General features: G+C 39.3%; 1 long non-coding RNA gene across 1 annotated transcript; it reads right to left on the bottom strand.

Moving 5' to 3' along the window:
• Positions 1 to 9,929: 9,929 nt before the first annotated feature.
• On the bottom strand, positions 9,930 to 19,821 carry LOC117093848. The gene is made up of 3 exons (XR_004441274.1): positions 19,807 to 19,821; positions 16,014 to 16,019; positions 9,930 to 10,322 (listed from the first exon to the last, which is right to left on the bottom strand). It is a non-coding gene; the product is annotated as an uncharacterized LOC117093848 (long non-coding RNA).
• Between the last annotated feature and the right edge of the window lie 5,879 nt (positions 19,822 to 25,700).

Here is a 25,700-nt window from a genome sequence, read left to right as displayed (position 1 = left end):
ATGATTGTTAGCTCTCTTGGTTCATTGATGTTGGAAATAAATCACACCTAACCTCTTTTGTACTAAAATTAACTGTCTCCTTGGACTGATTATCTTGCCCTTGGTCTCTGAGGATTTGCACCCACAGGATCGCCAACGTGCCTGGCAGCCCAAGCGGTTTACTGAAGTTACATGTCCAGAGGGTGAGGCTGATTTTCCCAGGCCCCAGTCAAGAGGGACTGGCTACTCCTAAAAACAACAGAAATGCTTTAGGAAAGTTCAGAAACCAAGGTAGAAAATATGCATGCATGTGTAGCAAAGACTCTGGTGGAACAGAAAACTACAGTATCTTGATTTGAATATGTCAATTCTGTTTACTAAATGGGTTTAATTTATTTCAACACTATATCGCAGTTCCTTTTCGGAACCTATCAGTAACAATGTTTTCCTGGTAAAACTGTTTTCCTGGAAGAAGGAGGAGTTAGCACAAGTCAAGAAAATAGATTTAAAAAATCAATCTTAACCATTTTAAAGCCTGGTAAACAGGTATAAGACTTACACCACAATTTAAGGCATAAGTGAATGTTCTTTTTCAAAGAGTAGGGAAGACAGTCCTCAAAGAGAGAGAAAAAAATAGCATGATGAGCTCAACAGGGGAGGAGGTGGTACATATAAGAAAATGGAACAGAAATGGTGTCAACTGACAAGCAGCTGGTCCATCCCTAATTTCAAGTGCTGACTCTAACTAAATTACTGCCTACTTCTAAAGTTGCCACCCACCCTTGCAGAGGCAAGGATGACTGCATGTTGACCTGAAATTGTTCCCTCTCCAGTTTTCCACACCATTTGAATGCTCTTCTGATCTCTTGGACTTCTCTCCAGTTCATTGTTTGTTTCTTCTTGCAATTTCCTGCTTCTAAATGTAGACCCTGAAATTGAATTCAGTACAATTAAAATCTGAGAACCTTTAAAAATGTCTTTAAAAAACTTGTTGCCCTTGCTGATTTCCTGATTCCTGTTCAGTCTACTACACATATATGCAGAAGACCTGGGCACAACGAACATCACACTACTCACCCTACGCAGTATTATGATTTGGCATTATCTCATCATGACCCTCTCCTACTGAAAAAGCCATGAATGCCTCCTCTTCAGCTCTTACAGGATTACAAGACAATGTCCCAATTGCTTCTTTATGATTCCACCATTTAGTCTTGATGTTAAGTGGCCACTATCCACAAGATAGCCTCCAATTCCTATACGAAGCCTCAGCTCCAGCCACGCCTGTCTTGCAAAGACATCTAGCTCATCTCTATCTCGAAGTCTTTGTTTGTGCTGTGTCCTTCACCTTGAATGTCTCCTTCCCCTTTTCATGTATTTAAGCCTTTCTCATTTATCATTATTTAGCTCAAGACCCACCTCATCAATGCAGTCTTTGTAACCACCCAAGTTCATGGTAGCCTCTCCCTCCCCTGAGCCTGTATTGCAGTTAGAGTTTGTATTGGTCATTTGACACTTACCATTTACTATCCTGTATTATTCTTAATCCAGCAGATAATTCTGAGCACTAATTTCTCCCCTATGTCCGGCTCTGTGATATCACTAATCACAAAGGGAGAAAAAAGAGACAAGAAGGTTGGAGGAGAAGGAAAAATTGGAAGAAGCTTGAAAAAACAGTAGGTCCAAGAGAGTAATTTAAAAAAAAAAAAAAAGAGAGAGAGAAATGTAAATTTGTCCTACATCATAGGAAGAAGAACCAGTTATTAAGTTGTTATTCCCTTAGCTTCATGCTTGCCCTTTTATTCTCCACTTTATGATGCTAGAACTTTGCCAACATTATTTTTGCTTTGCCAGCTGGCTTCTAATAGGTCCCTGTTATTAGGAAACGTCAGAGGAAGACTGAAAGGCTGGAGAAGGAAGAAGAGACTTGCTTCTTTCTGTCTGCTACCTATTTGCTTCCTGTGGACTTACCATCTGCTAGTAGTTTCTATGAGATTCACCTCAGCAATACTTCACTCCATCAGTGGCAGTTCCTTCTGATATCAGCAGCTGAATCCAGTTTTCAGTTTTTCCAGTTTGCAGAACCAGCTTCACTTCACCCCCTTCCCATCCCAGACCTCATTATATGCTGGCGGCCAGCACCTCCTGAACAGAGTCTGGGTCCCAGCCTTTTTCTCACTTAGAGATATCAGCACCTTCTTCTCAGAGGTCTGACTTTTATTTCCATGAGACTCCTCATTTAAGCTTCTAAGTTTTAAAAATTATAATCTCTTCCCTTTGTTCTCTCAACCCTAAAGAGGATAGGTGCTTCTCACTTTCATGATGTCTTAGTCCCTTTTTTATCCTTTCAGTTACTTAGGTAACACTTTTTATATTAAAGTCTTGCTATTCAATAATTGCTATGGTTTCTATCTCCAGACTGGACTCTGATTGACACAGAAGAAACCAGTTTAGGAGCATATATTAAAACAATGTAAAGGAGTATCACTAAGAAGCCAATAGATAAATTAAATATTCAAACAATCCAAAAGAAAAAAGGAAACGGGAATGAGAAGGAATAAAATTCAAAACTAAATACAACCATATCACTAATTACATCAAATGTTAATGGACTAAGTGGAGCAATAAAAACACAGAAATTATAAGAATAGATTTTTTAAATGCAAGATTCTACAATATCCTATCTAGAAGAAACATGCCTTAAATATGATGACACACATAGGTTAAAAGTATATGAATGAAAAAAGATATATAATGCAAACAGTAAGCTATAGAAAGGCTGAAGTAGCTATAATAGCAGATAAAAGAGACCTCAAGGCAAAGAGTATTACCAAAGATGAACATACATATTTTATAATGATTAAAGAGTAAATTATCAAGAAGACATTCCAATGGGTAAATATGTGCAAAATAACAGAGCCTCAAAATACACAAAGCAAAAATTGACAGAATTGAAGGGAGAAATTCTACGATCATAGTGGGAAATTTAAACACTCTACTCTCAACAATTCATAGAAGAACTAGATTTTTAAAATCACTGAATACATAGAGAATCTGAACAACTGAACCTAATTGATATTTAGAGATAGTTATAGAATCCTATGTCCAACAACTTCAAGTGTAATAGTATGTTCCCTAAGATAAAACACATGCTAGGCCATAAAACAAGTTCAAAAAATTTGAAAGAACTGAAAACCATGATAATGGATGATGATTAAACAACATGAAATTTGAATGCAGCCCAATTGGCATCAGATCCATTTATAAAGTAGAGTAATGTCATCAAAACTTAAAGTGAAAATGATTTTCAATCTACAATTCTATCACCAGCTTGTCAGTCCATGCAAGAACTAAAACACTATAATGTTTTAAAGAGTTATTAGAATGTATGCCTCAACAAAACAAAGAATACACTAGAAAAATGAAGACATAAAATCCAGAAAACAGACTAGGAGAGAGGCAAAAGTAATATATAATGATATCTGTTCAATTTCCCAGGAAGAAAAAAGTCCCTATTGGAGCAAGAGAGGAACAGTTTTTGGAGAAGTTCTCCAGAAAAGTCGGAGCTGCTCCATATGAATCCATGGACAAATTTTTAAAATTGGGATATAGTAGAGATATTAGAACATTCGGAAAATTAATCATAAGTATATTCTTTAAAGAGGCATAAAAAATGAGGCAGGCACTGGGCATGGTGGCATACACCTATAGTCCCAACTGCTTTGGAGGCTGAGGCAGGAAGATCTCTTGAGCCCAGGATTTCAAGTCCAGCCTGAGCAACAGAGTAAGATCCCATCTTAAAAAAAAAAAAAAAAATTTTACACATCAAACATAAATGAGGCAATTTTCAGTTCCAAGAGAAATAAAAGGCCCTACAAGGAAGAAAACACAGCTGTGATGAACTATTTGGCATAAGTCTGAATGTGCATAGCAAAGAAACTGAAATTGTTTTATTTAAACAGATAGGTAGAAGGAGAAGGAGAAAATAAAGAGGAGTTAAAATTTTATCTGTTATAGCAAAAATGCAATAAAATATTACTTAATGTATCAGTTAATAAATAATCATATTATTTATATCACATGAATTAGAGTACTTAGAACAATCACTATTACATAGTAAGTAGTGTCAGCTATTATTCAAAATATGAAGTTAAATACAAGGGGAAAGAGTTAGAAGTATTGTGAGTGGTTGTCACTGGGGTAGAGGATTCAGGGTGAGAAGGAAAACTATTCTGGTTCATTATAAGCTTTTTGGTATTACATGACTTTTGAAATAATATACATGTATTGTTTTTCTGAAAGTAAAAGTTAAATCAATAATAAAACAGCTTTATTATAGAATAAAATATAAACACAAAAATATTAGGACATTGTAAATAAGTAAGTACAAAGTAATGTATAAGTATAGTGAATGTAAATTTTCAAGAGCAAAGTATGAATTGTAAAAAAACTCATGTTGAGATCCTTCATACACTATTAGTAAAGTTAAAAAATGAAAGAATTCTTAAAACATTGTACTCATGCTCAAAAACAAGAACATACTCCGTAAACAAACAAAAGCCAGTGCAATCTCCCTAAAAAGAAATATATATTCAAAAAGGAAAAAATCAATGGAAATACACGTAAATGAAAACTAAAGCTGAATATCCATACACAACATGGGGTCAAACCATACACATGCAGCTAGAAGTCAGGATAGTGCTTTACAGCCATTAATGGCTGCCAAAATATTTCCATTACAGCAAAAAAGAAGTCACCTACCCCTAAACAGGAGTAAGCACTGAGTTCCCACACTAGACTAGCACTTGAGTCCACACTACATTCAGGGGAAGGGCCTAGAACTGGATCATTTCTGTAGGGTGATGGACCCAACAAAGCCATGACTGCCGAACTTGGGCAGCAGCAACCATGAAACCATTTCCATAAGGAGGACATCAAGGAGAAAGTATCAATAAAGCAGAAAACTGAAGTTAAACCCAAGAAAATAGAGATACTTGGGCAATATAAAAAGAGCATTAAAATGAGTAGATTTTTACATCTTCAAAGCAATGAAAAAAGAAATAACATCCATAAAAGACCAGGAAATAAGAAAATGAACACATCTTAAAAGCGCAAAATACTTATGAAATTAAAAAATTTAATAGATAGATTTAAAAGACTAGACATCCATGAACTGGCAGAAAGAAATGAAAAAAATCACCCAAAAAGCAATCAAAAAAGATAAAAAGCTGAAGAAAAAATGGAAAAGTTCAAAGATGAGTTCCAACATATATTTCGCAATAGTTTCTTAAGCATAGACTAGAGAGAATGTTGAAGGTGTGGGTGTGTAAGACAGTAGCTGGAGATTTCCAAAACTGAAGAGAGTCATGAGTTCTGAGACTGAGAGGGCTCATCAAGTGCCAAGAAGGGCAAATATTTTAAAATCTACACCTAGATACATTGTAGTAAAAGAGCACAACATCAAAATTAAAGAGTCAGACAAAGAGGAAAAAAGTCAATCTATAAGAGAATGACAATCATATTGACAGCAGACTTCTCATTGGCAACAACAGCAATGAGAAGTCTATGTATAGGGAGAAAGCAAACAACTTGAAAAACACATATCGGGATATTGTCCATGAAAACTTCCCCAACTTTGCTAGAGAGACCAATAGTCAGATTTAGGAAGTACAGAGAAATCCTGCAAGATTCTACACAAGAAGATCATCCCCAAGATATGTAATCATCTGATTTTCCAAATGCAAAATGAAAGACAGATGTTAAAGGCAGCTAGAGAAAAAGGGCAGGTCACCTACAAAGGGAAACCCCTCAGGGTAACAGCAGACTTCTCAACAGAAACCCTACAAGCCAGAAGAAATTGGGGGCCTATATTCAACATTTCAACATTCTTAAAGAGAAAACTCTTTGACCAAGAATTTCATATCAAGCCAAACTAAGTTTCCTAAGTGAAGGAAAAATAAGATCCTTTTCAGATAAGCAAATGTTGAGGGAGGTTGTTACCAGTAGACCTACCTTATAAGAGATCATGAAAGGAGCACTAAATATAGAAAGACTGTTACCAGCCAACACAAAACACACTTAAGTACACAGACCAGTGACACTATAAAGCAACCACACAAGCAAGCTGGCATAACAACCAGCTAACAGCACAATAACAGGATCAAATCCACACATCTCAATATTAATCTTGAATATGCATAGGCTAAATGCCCCACTTAAAAGGCACAGGGTGGCAAGCTAGATTAAAAAAGCAAGACCCAATGGTATGCTGTCTTGGAGAACCATTTCACACATAATGACAGTCACAGGCTCCAAAAAAAGGGATAGAGGAAAATCTACTAAGCAAATGGAAAACAGAAAAAAAGCAGGAGTTGCAATCCTAATTTCAGACAAAACAAACTTTAAACCAACCAAAATAAAAAAAGACAAAGAAGGTCTAAGTATCCTAAATATATATGCACCCAATACAAGAGCACCCAGATTTATAAAGCAAGCTCTTAGAGACCTACAAAGAGACTTCGACTCTCACAAAATAATAATGGGAGACTTCAAAACTCTACAGACAGTATTAAACAGATCATTAAGGCAAAAAATTAACAAAAATATTCAGAACCTGAACTCAACATTGGACCAAATGGATTTGATACACCTCTACAGAAATCTCTACTCCAAAACAACAGAATATACATTCTTGTTGCCACATGACACACATCTAAAATCAACTACATAATTGGACATAAAAAAATCTTTAGCAAATACAAAAGGACCAAAATCATACCAAACACAATCTTAGCACACAGTGCAATAAAAACAGAAGACTTAAAAAATCACTCAAAAACATGCAATTACATAGAAATTAAACAACATGCTTCCTGAATGCCTTCTGGGTAAATAATGAAACTAAGGCCGATATCAAGAAGTTATTTGAAACTAATGATAACGAAGATAAATACACCAGAATCTCTGGGACACAGATAAGGCAGTGTAAAGAGGAAAATTCATAGCACTAAATGCCAACATAAAAAATTTAGAAAGATCTCAAATTAACAACCTAACATCACAAGCGAAAGAATTAGAGAAGCAAGTGGAAACCAGCCCCAAAGCTAGCAGAAGTGAAGAAACAACCAAAATCAGAATTGAAGTGAAGGAAATCAAGACACAAAAAACTATTCAAAAGATCAACAAATTCAGGAGTTTGTTTTTTGAAAAAATTAATAAGATTAGCCTAGCTGCTAGCAAGGCTAATAAAGAAGAAAAGAGAGAAGATCCAAATAAATGCAATTAAAAATGGCACAGGAGATGTTACCACCGACCCCACAGAAACAAAACCCATCAGAAACTGCTATGAACACCTCTATGCACACAAACTAGAAAACCCAGAAGAGATTAATACATTCCTGGACACATATACCTTCCCAAGACTGAACCAGGAAGAAACTGATTCCCTGAACAGACCAACAACAATAACAAATCCAAAATCAAATCAGTAATAAATAGTCTACCAACCAAAAGAAAGTCTAGAACCAAAGGGATTCATAGCCAAATTCTACCAGATGTACAAAGAAGATCTGATACCATTCCTGTTGAAACCATTCCAAAAATTCGTGGAGGAGGGACTCCTTCCCAACTCATTCTATAAGGCCAGCATCATCCTGATACCAAAACCTGTCAGAGACACAACAAAAAAAGAAAACTTCAGGCCAACATCCTTGATGAACATTGATGCAAAAATCCTCAACAAAATACTTGCAAGCTGAATCCAGCAGCACATCAAAAAGCTAATTCACCACGATCAAGTAGGCTTCATCCCTAGGATGCAAGGTTGGTTTAACATACACAAATCAATAAATGTGAATCATCACATAAGCAGAACTAAAGACAAAAACCACATAATTATCTCAATAGATGCAGAAAAGGCTTTCAATAAAATTCAACGCCGCTTTATGTTAAAAACTCTCAATAAACTGGATTTTGAAGGAACATACATCAAAATAATAAGAACCATCTATGATAAACCCACAGCTAACATCATACCGAATGGGCAAAAGCTGGAAGCATTCCCCTGGAAAACGGGCACAAGAAAAGGATGCCCTCTCTCACCACTCCTATTCAACATAGTACTAGAAGTCCTGGACAGAGTAATCAGGCAGGAGAAAGAAATAAACAGTATCCAAATAGGAAGAGAGGAAGTCAAACCATCCCTATTTGCAGGTGACATAATTCTATACCTAGAAAATAATTCTATACCTAGAAAACCCAAAAGCTCTTGGCCCAGAAGCTCCTTCAGCTGATAAACAACTTCAGCAAAATTTCAGGATACAAAAATCAATGTACAAAAATTACTAGCATTCTTATACAACAACAAAACACAAGCTGAGAGTCAAATTAGGAACACAATCTCAATCACAAGTACCACAAAAAGAATAAAATACCCAGGAATACAGCTAACCAGGTGATAGATCTCTACAATGAGAATTACAAAACACTGCTCAAAGAAATCAGAGATGACACAAATGGAAAAATATTCCATGCTCATGGATAGGAAGAATCAATACCATTAAAATGGCCATACTGCCCAAAGCAATTTAGAAATTCAATGCTATTCCTATCAAACTACCAATGACATTTTCACAGAACTAGAAAAAACTATTTTAAAATTCATATGGAACCAAAAAAGAGTGTGAATAGCCAAGGCAATCCTAAGCAAAAAGAACAAAGCTGGAGGCATCATGTTACCTGACTTCAAACTATACTACAAGGCTACAGCAATTAAAACAGCTTGGTACTGGTGCAAAAACAGATACATAGACCAATGGAACATAAAAGAGGTCCCAGAAATAAGACCACACACCTACAGCCATCTAATCTTTGGCAAAGCTGACAAAAAAACAAGCAATGGGGAAAGAACTCCCTATTCAATAAATGGTGCTGGGGTAACTGACTAGCCATATGCAAAAGATTGAAATTGGACCCCTTCCTTACACCACATACAAAAATCAACTCAAGATAGATTAAAGACTTAAATATAAAACCCCAAATCATAAAAACCCTGGAAGACAACCTAGGCAATACCATTCTGGACACAGGAATGGGCAAAGATTTCATGACAAAGATGCCAAAAGCAATTATAACAAAAGCAAAAATTGACAAATGGGATCTGATTACACTTAAGAGCTTCTGCATCGTAAAAGAAACTATCAACAGAGTTAATGGAAAACCTACAAAATGGGAGGGAATATTTGCAAACTACACATCTGGAAAAGGTCTAATATCCAGCATTTTATAAGGAACTTAAACAAATGGACAAGGGCGGGCGCCTATAGTCCCAGCTACTCGGGAGGCTGAGGCAGGAGAATGGCGTGAACCCAAAAGGCGGAGCTTGCAGTGAGCTGTGATCCGGCCACTGCACTCCGGGGAGGGGGGGGGGGGCAAAAAACAGACACTTTTCGAAAGAAGACATACATGCGACCAACAAGCATATGTAAAAAAACTCAGTATCACTGATAATTGGAGAAATGCAAATTAAAACCACAATGAAATACCATCTCATACCAGTCAGAATGGCTATTACTAAAAAGTCAAAAAACAGCAGATGCACCTGGCACAGCGGCTCATGCCTGTAATCCCAGCTCTTTGGAAGGCCAAAGAAGGCAGATCCCTTGAGGTCAGGAGTTCGAGACCAGTCTGGCCAACATGGTGAGACCCCATCTTTACTAAAAATATAAAAATTATCTGGGCTTGGTGGTGTGCGCCTGTAATCTCAGCTACTTGGGAGGCTGAGGTAGGAGAATCGCTTGAACCCAGGAGGCAGAGGTTGCTGTGAGCCGAGATCATGGCCATACTGCAGCCTGGGCAATAGCATGAGACCATGTCAAAAAAAAAAAAAAGAAGATGCTAGTGAGGTTGCAGAGAAAAGGGAACATTTATACACTGTTTAGTGGGAGTGTAAATTAGTTCAATCATTGTGGAAAGCAGTGTGGTGATTCCTCAAAGAGCTAAAAACAGAACTATCATTAGACCTAGCAATGTCATTGCTGGATATATAACCAGAGGAATATAAATCATTCTACCATAAAGACACAAGCATGCAAATGTTCATTGCAGCACTATTCACAATAGCAAAGACATGGAATCAACCTAAATGCCCATCAAGAACAGAGTGGATAAAGAAAATGTGGTACATGTACACCATGGAATCTATACAGCCATTGAAAAGAATGACATCATGTCTTCTGTGGGAACATGGATGGAGCTAGAGACCATCATCCTTAACAAACTCACGCAGGAGCATAAAACCACATATTGCATGTTCTCAGTTGTAAGTAGGAGCCAAATGATGAGACCTCATGGACACAAAGAAGGGAACAACAGACACTGGTGGAGGGTGAGAGGAGGGAGAGGAATAGAAAAAATCACTATTAGGCACTAGGCTTAGTACCTTGGTGACAAAATAATCTGTAAAACAAACCCCCATGACACACATTTACTGACATAATAAACCTGCACGTGTATCCCTGAACCTACAATAAACATTTTAAAAATTAAAAAAAAAATTTTTTCTTAAGTCTGTGGAATAATAGTGCCAAGAAGAAACACTGAGTTTGAAATTCTCTACAAACTACCATTCAACAGGTTGGATTCAGAAAATTATTTACCATAAACCCTTTCTTTTTCTTTCTTTCTTTTTTTTTTTTTTTTTTTTTGAGACGGAGTCTCGCTCTGTCGCCCAGGCTGGAGTGCAGTGGCTGGATCTCAGCTCACTGCAAGCTCCGCCTCCCAGGTTCATGCCATTCTCCTGCCTCAGCCTCCGGAGTTGCTGGGATTACAGGTGCCCGCCACTGTGTCAGGCTAATTTTTTGTATTTTTAGTAGAGATGGGGTTTCACGGTGTTAGCCAGGATGGTCTCAATCTCCTGACCTCGTGATCCAACCGCCTCAGCCTTCCAAAGTGCTGGGATTACAGGCGTGAGCCACAGCGCCCAGTCACCATAAACTCCTTTTGAGAGAAAAATGTAAATTTAAATGTGTCTGTTAAAAGTCTAAGAAAAATTATTAAAAGAATAGAAATCATAAGTATATGTTCCAAACAAATGGAAGAAGAAGAAGGAATAAACAAAATTCAATCAAGGCTGGGCAAGGTAGCTCACGCCTGTAATCCCAGCACTTTGGGAGACCAAGGGGGCAGATCACCTGAGGACAGGAGTTCAAGACCAGCCTGGCCAACATGGTGAAACCCTGTCTCTACTAAAAAATTTGCCGGGTGTGGTGGCAGGCACCGGTAATCTCAGCTACTTGGGAGGCCGAGACAGGAGAGTCCTCTGAACCCAGGAGGCAGAGGTTGCAGTGAGCCGAGATCGTGCCACTGCACTCCAGCCTGGGCGACAAGAACAAGACACTGTCTCAAACAAACGAACAAAAAACTCAACCCCAAAATAGCAAGAAAGGAGAAAAACATAATAAATAGAAAGCATAAAATGAAATATCAACAATAAGTCAATAAATGTAGATAAATTCTCATCGTATTTTGAGAAAGAAACCAGGTATGAGTCTCTGAGACAAGGTCAACTATCAAGAAATATAGTTGAAAAGAGCCAGGGGAAAACTGAGGGGCTTCTGATTAGACAGCCTCTATTTTCTTCCTAAAATGTAATAGCGAAAATGAGGGGAGTAGGAGTAGGGTTGAGACTTCAGGGATGGGATGATCTTGCCAACCATTTTGAGTCAAAAGTAATAGACCCATTGAAGGCAGCTCAAGTAACAGGCAGTCTATGTAAATGACAGAGGAACAAATTGTCAAAAGAAAATCTGATTGGCCAATGGTCAGTCAATACATTGCCTTACTGGGATTTGGGCATCAAATGTCTATCTTTTGTCCAAATATCTGTGTCAGGGTTGGGGCAGGGGATGGGTTACACACTGAAGAATGTAGCTACCTAGAGGACAGTTCCCAGAGCACATTAGGCATGCCCACCAAACCTGTCTCATACAAACAGTAATAGCCTAAAACAGTGTGTCAGTAAGGAATGGGAATGGAAATCTACTAGAGTTAAGGAAAAGGGCCATACTGAGAACTCAACTTAAAACTGGATACCATAAATGATAAGTGGAATTAACAGCCAATGCTGTTCCATTTTCTCCAGCCAATGACAGGAATGGATGAAGTTAAAGATTGGAGGTGGGAGGGGATTAACAAGGTGGTAAGAGAAACCACTATGGGATCCTGCCCAGGTAGGATGGGAAATAAAGCCCAGAAAGGGCAGGAGGACTGGGAGAGTAGACAGGGTCAAGGAATGACTGTGACTCTGAGGCTTGATGGGAGCAGCCTTTGCAGGAGAGAAGGAAAGGGCAAGGTGGAGAGATAGAGATGGTGACTAGGGAAGGGAATGCTGCTGCTGGAGTTTTCAAAGGAGAAGCAGCTCTGGGTGTAGCAGAACAGACAGGAGACCAGGAAGAGAGGGACTGGCTGAGAGCCAGATGGAAGATAATGTAATCACAGGTCCTGAAAGTGGTAAGGAGAAACCCAAAACACAGACACAAACTGCTTTCTGGGCCCCAGACCCATGTTAATGAAAATTAACAGCCTTAAAATTTATCAATGGGTCCTGTTGCTTGCAGGATGGAGTTCTAACTCCTCATCACATAAGACCTTTATGATCTTTCAGTGTCGCCTCATCTCCCAGCATGCCGCCACCCAGGTCCTTCTCTCTTCTACTGAACCACTTCCTTCCATGTGCACACGCTGATTTCTCAACCTGGAATCCTTTCCCAACACCTTTCCTCGATGGACTGTTAATGAGTTTTCAGAGGTAAGCCCTATTCCTCTCCTCGGGAGAACCTTCCCTGAGTGCCAGTCTGAGTTGAATGCCCCCCTTTCCACTATCCAATCTGCTCCCCCTGAACGCCAGGCGTCTCTGTCACAGTATGTACCTCACACTGCCAAGTTCCCAAAGGGTAGGGGCTGCATCTTACACATTTGGGTATCTGAATACCTAGTGGGATTCCTAGTATAGCCTCTCTGTACATACTTTTTTTTGTTTTGTTTTCTGAGATGGAGTAGCACTCTGTAGCCCAGGCTGGAGTGCAGTGGCGCGATCTCAGCTCACTGCAACCTCTGCCTGCCAGGTTCAAGCGATTCTCCTGCCTCAGCCTCACGTGTAGCTGGGACTACAGGGTGCGTGCCACTTTTTAAGTATATGCATGAATCTCAAGACATTTGAGAGAAATTGTGTCATCACATTCCATTACAATGAGAAATCAAAGAAACAATGATCAACAAGTATCTTCAAGTGCCATACAAAAAAAAACATAGCATCAATAGGGTGCAGCTCAAGTCATCAGAAGGAGATTGAGCAGAGAGGGTATGGACTGCTTTGAGGGACATTACACTGACTGACAATACTAGGATGAAACAAGACGGGAGAACTCACTAGATATGTTTGTATCATGAGTACCATGCGTGTGATTGTGGGCCACAGGGATGAGAGAGACAAGGAACTGAGAGGCCACCAACATCTGGTTGTCCCCCATATATTATCTTATGCCATGTGCATAACACACTTTGGAGATGGAAATTTACATCCCCATTTTACTGAAAAGCCAGCCACAGGGTTCACAATGGAGTTTAGGTGGAAAGTCCTGATAAATCTGTGGCAATCCTGTCCAGGTGTAGTGAGATCAGTTCATTATGTCAGGCTTGGGCTTCCTCAAGCAGAAAGTTTATTCAAAGTCCTACAAAGGCAAAAGGCCTCACCTTTTGGTTCTTCTTATATCCTGTAACACTTAGCATGTGTTATAGACTTGTTAGTACTCAGTATGTATTTGTTGGTTGAATGAACTAATGAGTTAATGAATTAATAACTTTAAGTATAAGACTCAGGCACTCTAAATTCTTAATATGGATTATATTATTTAACCCTCACAATATCTATGATTATCCCTCATTTTACAGATAATTAAATTGAGGTTAGGAAAATTTAGAAAGTTTACCCAAAGTCACACAGCTTGCAAATGACAGAGCAAAAATTTCCCCAGGCCTTTCTATCTCAGAATCCATACTCGTAACCACTCTGCTACACAGCCTCTCAATTAACGGATTCCTCTGAATTAATGGATTTCTCTGGAAATATCAGCTTTCTCAAAAGAAGATAGATGGTCCCTGATGATCCAATACCATGAGGGAAAAAAGGCACAAAACACAGGGACTTGAGGGTTAGTTCAAAATGTAGCAAATGTAAAAATACACTGGTTTCACTGTTAGATATTTGTCCAAGAGGGATGGAACAACTTTAATTAGTGTACAGGACAATAGGAATTAAATTGGCTTGGTCACAAGATTTTTACAGGATGACACTGATGGTATTACTATCCAGCTTCAAAGATTTGGAAAGATGTTCCTGCTAACACTGGAGAATAGAAACCTGTTTTTCATCAACTAGGCTGGCCTGACAAATTAAGTCTGTGGAGTCATTAGATTAAGATAAGAGCTTATCTCCTAGGCTGACATTTATTCAGAGGTTTTTATACTGCTCAGCTAGTAATTAGTGCTGTTGAATTTTTAACACTGCTTTGTCCAGTCATTCAAAAATTCTGGAGGTATATTTACATCTCTTGTGTATGTTTTTGGTTATTAAAAATAGAAGAGGAATGCAAGTAGAAGGTTTAAATAATTCTTCCAAAAGTTATTCTGTGGTGAAACATGCAGCTTAATGACTTTTTTGCAGAAGAAGGGAGCAGTTCTCCCAATTGATAAATGTTGAATAAGAAGTTGCTTTTTACTATGGGATCTATAATTTATTTTGAGGCATACATAGTATAGGTTTATTATGTTATAGTAGAATCATTACAACTATGATCACATGCAGTAATGGTTTCCTGCTGTTTCACACCCCCAATTCAGCAAACATACTATATAGATTGAGAGTATAGCTCAAAGTTTTGTTCTTTGGGTTTTTTTTTTCTATAATTTCTTTCCAATGGATGATTTGACTGTGAAAATTCTTATTTTTCCGGTTTTCTATTAGTTACAATAACAACTTGATTGCTATAGAATAAACTAATACATTAAGCCTGCACACGTGTCTTGACAGTCTGTCAAACAAACAATACTCACATGTTTTAAGATGCTTGGTTTGCAAATTCCAATTTCTATGTTGAAATACCAATTAGTAATCAGATGGGTAAGAACCCCTGTTTTAAGAAAGTTCATCACATGGTTGAAGTTGCATCCTGTTAACATTACTATCACATCATCTATTCTGTCCTAAGTGTGAACGTCTCTCATCACTCAACATACTGCATTTGCCACTTTCAGAAAAATGTGGCCATGAGAATTCAGGAGAAACAAGTAAAAGATTTGACTCTACTAGTTCACCTCAACATCACCCAACAGGAAGCGTCAGGAAACAAATAAACAAACAAACAAACAACACACATTTAAGATATCCAGTCTGGAAGACAAGTTCTCTTTCATTAAAATTTGACCCTCGTGGTTTTGTAGTTAACAGGCTTAAGTTAAAGTCACTTGCTAATCAGTCTCCATGCGTGATGGGTATAGAACTTCTTGTCATGTGCACACACAGCCCAAGGTGAACTGTCCCATAAAGCATTTGAAATTCTTCATGTTTGTTATGACACACAATCATCCTTTCTCTGTACCCCAAGTAAATTCAACTCTGCTCTTGGCATCCCCATTATACAGCATAGTGAAAAGAACATGCCCTACTTAACCACTTCAACAAGTCGTTGAACTTGTTTTCTTAATGGAAAAATAAGAAGTTAGCTCAGGGTAATCTTTAAATATACCCTTCAGAGGCCGGGTGCGGTGCACTTTGGGAGGCCGAGGCGGGTGGATCATGAGGTCAGGAGATCAAAACCATCCTGGCTAACACGGTGAAATCCCGCCTCTACTAAAAATACAAAAAATTAGCCAGGTGTGGTCGGGCGCCTGTACTCCCAGCTACTCGGAAGGCTGACGCAGGAGAATGGCGTGAACCTGGGAGGTGGAGCTTGCAGCGAGCCGAGATCGCACCACTGCACTCCAGCCTGGGTGACAAAGCTAGACTCCGTCTCTAAATAAATAAATAAACCCCTCAGGGTCATGCATCTCAGATCTGTGATCTGATCTCCAAGGCAGAAGTAGAAGAAACCTAAATGGACAGAGAAAATCACAAGGGAAGAATATACCACTACGCATTTAGATTCATCTGAGGAATTTGTAGAATTAATTCTGAAATAGTAGTACAGAAACTCTGAGATTATATTTAGTCATAGAATAGAGATGAGAGTATGATCTCTATTCTATTGTTGGATGAATGCATGAATGAATGGAGAGGTAGCATGGAATATTGAGATTTGGAATCAGACACACCTGGGTTCAATTCCCAATGCGCCCAAATACTTGTTTTGTCATCTTGGAAAATAATTAAGCCTCTCTGACCCTACTTCTTCATTAGTACTAGCACAACTAGCCCATAGGGTTGTTGGCAGGATAAACGAAAACCTACATGAGCACATGGTAGGTGCTCAGAAAAACATTTGTTTTCATTTCTTTCTTCTTTAGGTTGTTTTGGTTTTCTGTTTTTTTCATTCTCTCATTCCACATAAATTAAGTTGTAGAAATATCACCATCCAGCTTTCAAATGCATGTATTACCAACTACTACCAACACATTTGGTATGGGTTATTATTATGTTTTGATGTGTACTGAAGAAGGAAGAGAAGAGGAAAAGCATAACTCTTCCCTTCCAACTCCCCATGGGTAATCAGACCAGGGGAAGGTAGGCGTCATACAGTGTGTTTACAATGTACTCCATCTCAGTACTCAGCCTTTCTTAACTCATCCACCACCCCCAACTTTCTGAAGAGCAACATGTAATTAGAGCACTAACGAGGTCATTTAGCAGAAACCATGGGCAGGGAGTAATGAATGTGCTATCAGACTCAGAGAACAGATTGGGCAAAAATCCAAACAGTCCATGTTCAACTCTGATGAGCCAACCTAAACTTGGAAAATAGAGCTTGGAAAAAGGTTAATAATAGGACACTGAAAACGAAAGCCCCTTCTCCAGAGAGGCCCAAAGCAATGTTTTGAGCACAAGCCTTAGAGAGCTGGGTGGTGCAGGCAGTGGTTGGGCATCATGAGAAGCTTAGTGGCACCTTCCACCTTCAAACTACCAGGGATCTGAAGAATACAAAGCCTGGAAAGGGTCGAGAGCTCATCTCATTCAATCTCCCCATTCTACAGATGAGTTCAGAGTGCTTTAGAGACCTGAATCAGCTTAACTGGCCAGTTAGAAACAAATCCAGACTTAGTACCAAGGCCTACAGATAACCAGGGCAGTGCTAGACTCGCTAGCCTATGCTGTCTCCTTGCCTCTAAAGATAACATTTAGGAGACCATTTAGACAGTGTTCAAAGAGACTTTAAACAAGGCCAGCTTTACTTGGACCACTTCTAGAGTAATTAAGTCCCAGAAAAATAAACCTATCTATCCACCAGTTTGCATTTGGAATTAGCACTCTTAATTGAGTTACAACTGCTAAGATTATGAGGCCAACATCATCCTGATACCAAAACCTGGCAGAGACACAACAAAAAAAGAAAATTTCAGGCCAATATCCCTGATGGACATCTATGCGAAGATCATCAGTAAAATATTGGCAAACTGAATCCAGCAACACATCAAAAAGCTTATCCACCACGATCAAGTGGGCTTCATCCCTGGGATGCAAGGCTGGTTCAACATACACAAATCAATAAATGTAATCCATCACATAGACAGAACCAATGACAAAAACCACATGATTATCTCAATAGATGCAGAAAAGGCCTTGGATAAAATTAAACACCCCATCATGCTAAAAATTCTCAATAAACTAGGTATTGATAGAACATATCTCAAAATAATAAGAGCCATTTATGACAAACCCACAGCAAATATCATACTGCATGGGCAAAAGCTGGAAACATTCCCTTTGAAAATCGGCACAAAACAAGGATGCCTTCTCTCACCACTCCCATTCAACACAGTATTGGAAGTTCTGGCCAGGGCAATCAGGCAACAGAAAGAAATAAAGGGCATTCAAATAGGAAGAGAGGAAGTCAAATTGTCCCTGTTTTCAGATGACATGATTGTATATTTAGAAAACTCAGCCCAAAATCTCCTTAAGCTGACAAGCAACTTCAGCAAAGTCTCAGGATACAAAATCAATGTGCAAAAATCACAAGCATTCCTATACACCAATAATAGACAGAGAGCCAAATAATGAGTGAACTCCCATTCACAATTGCTACAAAGAGAATCAAATGATGTGAAGGACCTCTTCAAGGACAGCTACAAACCACTGCTCAAGGAAATAAGAGAGGACACAAACAAATGGAAAAACATTCCATGCTCATAGATAGGAAGAATCAATATCGTGAAAATGGCCATACCGCCCAAAGTAATTTATAGAATCAACGCTATCCCTATCAAACTACCATTGACTTTCTTCACAGAATTAGAAAAAACTACTTTAAATTTCATATGGAACCAAAAAAGAGTCCATACAGCCAAGACAATCCTAAGAAAAAGAACAAAACTGGAGGCATCACACTACCTGACTTCAAACTATACTATAAGGCTACAGTAGCCAAAACAGCATGGTACTGGTACCAAAAGAGATATATAGACCAATGGAACAGAACAGAGGCCTCAAAAATAACGCCACACATCTACAACCATCTGATCTTTGACAAACCTGACAACAACAAGCAATGGGGAAAGCATTCCTTATTTAATAAATAGTGTTGAGAAAACTGATTAGCCATATGTAGAAAACTGAAACTGGACCCCTTCCTTAGGCCTTATACAACACTTAATTCAAGATGCATTAAAGATTTAAATGTAAGACCTAAAACCATGAAAACCCTAGAAGAAAACCTAGCCAATACCATGCAGGACATAGGCATAGGCAAGGACTTCATGACTAAAAAACCAAAAGCAATGACCACAAAAGCCAAAATTGACAAATGGCATCTAATTAAACTAAAGAGTTTCTGCACAGCAAAAGAAACTATCAGAGTGAACAGGTAACCTACAGAATGGGAGAAAAATTTTACAATCTATCCATCTGACAAAGGGCTAATATCCAGAATCCACAAGGAACTTAAAAAAATTTACAAGAAAAAAACAAACAACCCAACCCCGTCAAAAAGTAGGCAAAGGATATGAGCAGACACTTCTCAAAAGAAGACATTTATGCGGCCAACAAACATATGAAAAGAAGCTCATCATCACTGGTCATTAGAGAAATGCAAATCAAAACCACAGTGACATACCATCTCATGCCAGTTAGAATGACGATCATTAAAAAGTCAAGAAACAACAGATGCTGGAGAGTATGTGGAGAAATAGGAATGCTTTTACACTGTTGGTGGGAGTGTAAATTAGTTCAACTATTGTGGAAGACAGTATGGAGATTCCTCAAGGATGTAGAACCAGAAATACCATTTGACCCAGCAATCCCATTACTGGGTATATACCCAAAGGATTATAAATCATTCTACTATAAAGACACATGCACATATATGTTTATTGCGGCACTATTCACTATAGTAAAGATTTGGAATCAACCCAAATGCCCATCAATGATAGACTGGATAAAGAAAATGTGGCACATATACACAATGGAATACTATGCAGCCATTTAAAAGGATGAGTTCATGTCCTTTGCAGAGACATGGATGAAGCTGGAAACCATCATTCTCAGCAAACTAACACAGGAACAGACAACCAAACACTGCATGTTCTCACTCATAAGTGGGAGTTGAACAATGAGAACACATGGACACAGGGAGGGGAACATCACACACTGGGGCCTGTCAGGGGGTGCAGGACTAGGGGAGAGATAGCATTAGGAGAAATACCTCATGTAGATGACAGGTTGATGGGTGCAGTAAACCACCATGGCACGTGTATACCTATGTAACAAACCTGCACATTCTGCACATGTATCCCAGAATTTAAAGTATAATAATAATAATTTTAAAAAAGAATTCCATATTCAAAAAGGTGAGGAATTTTTGTTCTGGCTTTTTTGCTCCAGATATTGGAAATATATCTCTATTTCATTTTTTACAGCATTATTGAAAAAAAAAAAATCCTATTCTAAATGTTCCTAAATAGGAAAGAAAAGAACCTAGTCACTATCAATACTTAAAGTACTAACAAATTAAAATTCATTGGATGGATTTGTTCCAGGGGTCACTTTCATTTCAACAAGTAGTTATTAAGCACTTACCACATACACAACACTACAAGGCAGTTTGGGGTGAACACAAGGTATAGAGCATTCAATTTCTGTCTTGAGAAAGCAACCATTCATTTGGGCAGGCCTGACATACCTACAAAGATAGTGAACAATGAAAGGAACAAATTAAAAATCCTAGGAGTCTCTTACCTCTTGCGAAATATATATTTTTCTTTCATTTAAAATAGTAAGTGAAGAGTATGGCTTTGGAACAAGGCATTTTTTTTGTGCTTTTGATGTGTGTAGTTCCTCTCTAAGAGCCCTCTGCTTGGGATGGCTCTCCCACACAACTGGGTTCCCCAGAGAGCCACCCCTAGGAACTAGAGTTTTCCCAAGAGCCCTTTTCCTGTTCTCTGGGTATCCTATATTGCTCACACCCAGATCCTACACATATGCCCCTTGGTTCTCCCATAACCTATATGAAGCCAGGAGAAAATATGCCTCACAGGGTATGGTAAGCCTCAGTAAGATGGTACAATGCCAAAAATAATGCAAGAGTGATAATGGTGCCTTGAGGATGGCGGCCTGGGTGGGCAGTTCTTGTTCCCCTAACACAGTCTTCATGGCTTGTCTTAGAAAACAATGTCACAATAAGAGAAAGCTCTTCAAAGCACTAGGTTACCAACAAATTCAGGCCTTGGTATAAAACAGTGTAGAACAAGTGTTAATATTTATGGCCAGAGTTGCCAACCAGTTGTTTAAAACTAAGACTTACCAAGACATTTTTCTCTCCTCCATCCCTCCTAATTGTGGGAGTACCCAGTCAGAACCTTGTGATGCTCTCTGGTGGTGTGAGAGACAGGTTGCTGGATTGGAATTCAGCCTTTGGAGATTTGAACCCAGATTCAAATTCCAGCTTAGGAATTTCAGAGCTGTGTAGTGTTAAGCAAGCTGCTTAACCTCTCTGAATCCCAGACTCCTCACTGGAAAAATAGAGATGCTAGTAGTATGTACCTCATAGGATTACTGTGAATATTAAATGACACAAGACACCTGACACATAGAAGGTGCTTGACGAATTTTTGTTGTTTTCAGAGGAAAATCCCAGCACTGTTTGCTTCAAGGAGGGAAAAACAGAACAAGCTACTTTTGCAGGAAGCAACAGCTGGTACTAGGAACGGATGTCGCCACATCAGGGGAGAGTGCCACCCATCCTCAGAGTCAAACGTACTTCATGGATATAGCAATTTGCATCTTGTCAAATGTTCCCTAACATTTTGCAAAAATTCCCCAAATGTCAAATTAGTGAGTAATCTGTACAGTACTGCAGATCTTGTTATCCTCTGACTGATTCATAACATATTTTGGGTGTCCCAGACACCAGTCCAAGTAAATGTTAGTAAATAAGGAAAATCACATCTCCCCTCACAAGCTCTGAAATCAGTACCAGCTTATACTTGCAAAGAAAGAACATAAACCTGGAGGCCCAGAGGCACTTGGAGTTGATTAGAGTGTCACCAATCAATACCTGCCTAACACTGACCATGTGCCCAGTCCTGAGACAGGCTGGGGTCAGAGTACAGACTGGGGTTGCAAATCTCAATCACTGACTCTATGCTAGCCATTTGGCTTTATACCTTTTCTTATTTAATCTTCTCAAATGTCCTTTTTATTTATTTAGCAAATACTGGAAAAGCACTTGCTATGTGAAGAGTGCTCTCCTAGGGGCCCACTTCTTGGGAGAACCCCTTCATACAAGCGGGTTATAAATGCGTTACAACCCTCATAACAACCCAATGAGGCAGGCATCTTGCTTATGTCCATTCTGCAGAGGAGGAAACAGAAGGTCAGAGAGGTGAAATCGTTGCATAAGGCCACGTGGTAAGTGGCCGCGGTAAGGTAGGAACTGAGACAGTCTGGCTCCCAGAGTCTGTACTCCTAACCATTAAATAAAATACTCCCTTATGAGGTAGGTACCATAGTTATTCCCATTTTACAGATGAGGAAACTGAGGCTTAGAGGAGTTAAGTAACACTCCCCAAGACGTCATACAGCTACTGGGTGGTAGCAGATTTGGGATTTTAAATGAGGTCTGTTTCTATAACGTTGCCCTAGGAGACAAGGTTATAGCTTATACAAAGTCTAAAAAAAAAAAAAAAAAAAAAATCTTGCCTTAAGTAGTTTCTAGTTTTGCTGGCCATGCAGTGAAAAAGATAGAGATCTTAAGAATACCATAAGCAATGAATGTCAAAGAGCTCCACTCTTGTACATTCATTAGTAATCTCTGAACTCCAGAATCAGAGAGACTTTTCTCAAAACAAGACTGAGGGCTGGTCTGAGAAATGCTTCTCTGTTTTGCTTTTATGTTTTGTTTCCCTGACTTGAAGAAAATTGAGATGAACTCAAGTTGCTGAAGCTGCAATATATATATTTATATGCTTTCTTTATGATGTGTGCCTAAACCTTATTTTTTTCACTCTGTTAACTTTTCAAAAACTATTAAGAAGAAGAGTGACAAGATGCTGTAGGGGCACAGGAGAGGGAGGACGGGAAGGAGGTGGCGGATAGATTATCTGCAAAACAGAGTGCTTTTCCGAGAGATGCTCTTTTTCCCTTTTTTGTTTTTTTTCACCTTTTACTTTTTTATTTTAAGTTTCAGGGTACATGCGCAGGATGTACAGGTTTGTTACATAGGTAAACATGCGCCATGGTGGTTTGCTGCACCCATCAATCCATCATCTGGGTATTAAGCCGAGCATGCATTATCTATTTATCCTGATGCTCTCCCCCAGCCCCATCCACCCCAACAGGCCCCAGGATGTGTTGTTCCCCTCCCTATGTCCATGTGATCTCATTGTTCAGCTCCCACTTACATGTGAGAACATGCAGTGTTTGGTTTTCTGTTCCTGCATTAGTTTGCTGAGGATAATGGCTTCCAGCTTCATCCATATCCCTGCAAAGGACATGATCTCATTTCTTTTTATGGCTGCATAGTATTCCATGGTAAATATGTACCACATTTTCTTTATCCAGTCTACCATTGATGGGCAATTGGGTTGGTTCCATGTCTTTGCAATTGCGAATAGTGCTGCAATGAACATATGTGTGAAGGTATCCTTAAAACAGGATTATTTATATTCCTTTGGGCATATACCCAGTAATGGGATTGCTGGGTCAAATGGTATTTCTTTTCTAAGAGATTTTCTATCCAGCTCCTGGCTCCTCTTTGTCTCTCTAAGGCTTGACAGAGAGCAGGTGCTCAGTGATGTTGCACTGGAGATTTTGAAGACAACGAAAGCAAAAGTCTTGCTTTTACACATTGCTGTTAGATTAGGGTTATTAATGATGATTATTGGAAAAAAACTGGATTTAGTAGCTGGAAAACATTAGCAGCTAGGTAGACTTAACTAAATTCTTACACTGCAAACACAAATACTGGAAAATCATCTTGCTCTATCTCCTTCAGGAAAGGGCCCCTACTTTCTTTTCTCATCTCTTTCCTCAATGTCCAGTAACACGGGCTACAGTCTGGGAGGATTTACCTGAGACAGAGGGACTAAAAGAGATTGCTTCACTTGAGGCCCCAGAAGCCCCCTCCACCTCTGGTGTTCAAAGCAGGAGAGTCAGAGAAGTCTGCACCTCCCAAACCCCACTCTCCTTTGCTTCCCCACATACAGTTACTCTCCAAATTCTATTGTTTATAACCTCATCCACTCTCAGACCCAACTAAATTTCCTCATTCGCACTGCTCCCAGCCTGCTCCAAGCCACCACCATCTCTTCCCTGATTCCTGTCACAATCCTAGCTTGTCTTTCTGCTCCTAGTTTGCCCACTTTAATCATCATCCACGTAACAGCTAAAGCAGAAATCTGATTGTGTCATCAGAAACCTATTGCCTTTAGGATTAAGTCCAATCTCCTCAGCTTGGTTGACAAGACTATTTTTCTGATCTGACCCTTGTCTTCTCTCCAGTCTCATTTCTCCCACCCTTGATCCTGTGTTTCATTCAGAGTCAGTGTTTGCAGGTCCTTACACATTAGCCCCGCTTCCTCAACATCTTCCTAATTCCTCAGCATTCTTCTTGCTTAGCTGTTGCCTCCTCTTCCAGGCCCACACTTCTCCCTCTGCAGCTCAGCAGCCTGACCTAGTGCCATTAGCCAGCGTGGCCAAGGTATGCTGAAACCCCCATCTGGGAAACCATCAAACAGATGGCTGGCATGGACTGCAGAGTAATATTTTAAAAACACAAATCCGGCCGGGTGCGGTGACTCACGCCTGTAATCCCAGCACTTTGGGAGGCCGAGGCGGGTGGATCACAAGGTCAGAAGATCGAGACCATCCTGAGTAACATGGTGAAACCCCGTCTCTACTAAAAAAAAAAAAAAAAAAAAAAAAAAAATTAGCTGGGCATGGTGGCAGGCACCTATCGTCCCAGCTACTCGGGAGGCTGAGGCAGGAGAATGGTGTGAACCCGGAAAGTGGAGGTTGCAGTGAGCCAAGATCATGCCACTGCACTCCAGCCTGGGCGACAGAGTGAGACTCAACCAAAGAAAACCCCACAAATCAGATCACATCATTTTGCTTCTACGAACTCTCTAATTCACACTTAGAGTAAAATTCAAAGAGTTTAACCCCTAGAAAACCTTACTAAATCTGGTCCCTACCCATCCCTCCAACTTCCTCCCATATAATGCTCTGCCTTGTTCATTTTGCTGCAGTCACAATGGCTTTCTATCTCTTCCCCAAAACACAACCACACTGTACCAGCCTAAGGGCCTTTGCCCAAGTTGTGCCCTCTGTCTGGAGCTCTCTTGTGTCAGCTTTTCATATTGCTCAAGTTTCAGCTCAAATTAGCTTTGTCAGAGAATTTTTCCCTGATCATTAACCAAAGTAACACCCTCAAAGATCCAGTGCCTTCATAGAATGTATTGCTATCTAAAATTATTTGCTTATTTTGTTTACTGAGATGTTTATTGCACCTCCCCAACTCGCACGTAAGCTCCATAAGACAAGAACGATTTCTATCTTACTCACAGCTGCTCTCCAGTGCTCAGAACAGTTCTTGATGCTAGCAAGTGTCTAGCAAATATTTATTGAAGGAATGCATAAGTAAAAAGAGATAAAGAGGGAAGTTAGAGGACTGAAAGAACAGGTGAAGGACTTTACAAATCTATTCCCATTATTGCTTTGTAGCATGAGTTTCTTGTAGAAATTATAATATCCTTTTGGCAATACCACTAAGAGAAAAGGCCACTGTGACTCCCCTGCCAAGATATCTCAAACACAGACATGGTGATTCTTAATACATAGAAGCAGAGAGGTGAGAACCACAAAATCTTTAAAACTGGAAGAAGCCTTCAATATCTTTATAACCCAATCCATTCCTGTGGTGACAGAGTGAAAACCTGGAAGAGATCAAGTGACTTACTGAAGACTTTGCCACTAACCACGGGCAGGCCAGGAGACAACTGAGGTCTCCAATATAGTTGATGGT

Source organism: Trachypithecus francoisi, unplaced genomic scaffold (assembly GCF_009764315.1).
Source record: "Trachypithecus francoisi isolate TF-2019V2 unplaced genomic scaffold, Tfra_2.0 Lachesis_group12, whole genome shotgun sequence".
Taxonomy (NCBI): Eukaryota; Metazoa; Chordata; class Mammalia; order Primates; family Cercopithecidae; genus Trachypithecus; species Trachypithecus francoisi.
This window is presented reverse-complemented; position numbering and strand designations above follow the sequence as displayed.